The sequence below is a fragment of the Budorcas taxicolor genome, chromosome 4 (assembly GCF_023091745.1).
Source record: "Budorcas taxicolor isolate Tak-1 chromosome 4, Takin1.1, whole genome shotgun sequence".
In the NCBI taxonomy this organism is placed as follows: domain Eukaryota; kingdom Metazoa; phylum Chordata; class Mammalia; order Artiodactyla; family Bovidae; genus Budorcas; species Budorcas taxicolor.
Window position 1 is genome coordinate 13463289 of NC_068913.1, and position 1698 is coordinate 13464986.

Below are 1698 nucleotides of genomic sequence, written 5' to 3' on the forward strand. Positions count from 1 at the left end.
ATAAAATGCCAAAGATAGTTATTTAAGCATCACTAATTTAACAAACTAGGAAATTCAGAATGTTTAGCAGCCTAGGAAAATATCATAAAATATTGAATTGAAAAATCATGTTAAAATTGTAATTATGATATTAGCTTAATTAAAGATATAGAATCAACACATAAGATATCAGAAAGTGTTAGTTGCTCAGTTGCGTCTGACTCTTTGTGACCCCATGGACTATATATAGCCCACAAAGCTCCTCTGTCCATGGGATTATCCAGGCATACTGGAGTGGGTTGCCATTCCCTTCTCCAGGGGATCTTCCACACCCAGGGGTCAAACCCAGGTATCCTATATTGCAGGCATATTTCTTTACCCTCTGAGTCACCATTCTACTCAACAAGATATCAGAACCCGCCCCCCTCGCTGCCACCCCAGTATTAAATGGTTATTTGTGGGCAGTGGAGTCATGGGGATATTTATTTTCTCACATGTATTTTGCCACATTTTCAAAACTTTCTTCAATAAACAGTCCTACTGTCAAATATGATTGCTTTTTAAATGAACAGGAAAAATTAACTTCTAAAGATCTTTCCACCTGCCTAGCAAATCACAGAATCAGCTAAGAAATGTGCAGGGTAGCAAGAGAGAAACCTAGGTTATAGCAGTGGGAATATATCAGCAGGAAAAAAAAAAAATTTAATAGAGTCCTAAGTCAAGGAAGAGACTCCACTTGTTCATTCAGACTCATGTGTTGAAGTTTAAGTGACAGATCCTGCGCTAGCTGCTGTGGGTATAGTAGCCAAACGAAATGGACAAGTGCATCACCGAAGTCCAATTCTCCTGCCCAGAAAGGATGGTGAGGCATATAAGTAGGGAAAGAAACAGTAGATATATTACATAGACGACAAGTGAAGTGAAGTCACGCAGTTGTGTCTGACTCTTTGAGACCCTGTGGACTGTAGCCCACCAGGCTCCTCCCTCCATGGGATTCTCCAGGCAAGAACACTGGAGTGGGTTGCCATTTCCTTCTCCAGGGGATCTTCCCAACCCAGGGATCGAACCTGGGTCTCCCGCATTGGAGGCAGATACTTTAACCTCTGAGCCACCAGGGAAGCCCTGGTAGACGACAAAATGAGGACAATGTGTCCCCTGGCCTTATCTGTATGATTTCATGAATTCTTATTGAGGAATGACTGGAAGTTACTATCACAATGCCACTGTTTATGAGTTGCCGTTGTGTTGCACATTAAAGGCATGCAACTTGTATAGAGTTCATTGTTCACTCTTAGTTCAGCCAGTCCTGTCTAGTTATCTTGATGAAGTTCATAATAGGAGGCCCCTTGGATCATAGTAGAGCTAGAATTCAAACAGCTGATTTTAATCATCACTGTAGTGATGATTCTAGCGCCTAAAATAAATCAACAAGATAAACTGCACTTCCTAGTTACTGAATGGCAGTTTCCCTCTGGTTGTGTCAAATATAACAGCAATTGCATGCTATGATAAAAAGGTTTTAACTCTCCTGCTTTTCCCCTTAAACCTGCTTTCTGTTTAGATATTGGCTAAAGTTATGGCACTGTTCCCTAGAGGAAATTGAGTTTGACAATCTTTTGAGAACCCCTAGAGAGAAATTCTATTAGGCAATTTCTGAACTTTGCAAACTGAAACTGTATTTATCTTTCCAAACATAAATATTAAAGTTAACAACTACAT

General features: G+C 40.1%; 1 non-coding gene across 1 annotated transcript; it reads right to left on the reverse strand.

The window, feature by feature from the left end:
- Positions 1 to 1025: 1025 nt before the first annotated feature.
- Positions 1026 to 1097, reverse strand: TRNAW-CCA (transfer RNA tryptophan (anticodon CCA)). Its single transcript has one exon. It is a non-coding gene; the product is annotated as a tRNA-Trp (tRNA).
- Positions 1098 to 1698: the final 601 nt, after the last annotated feature.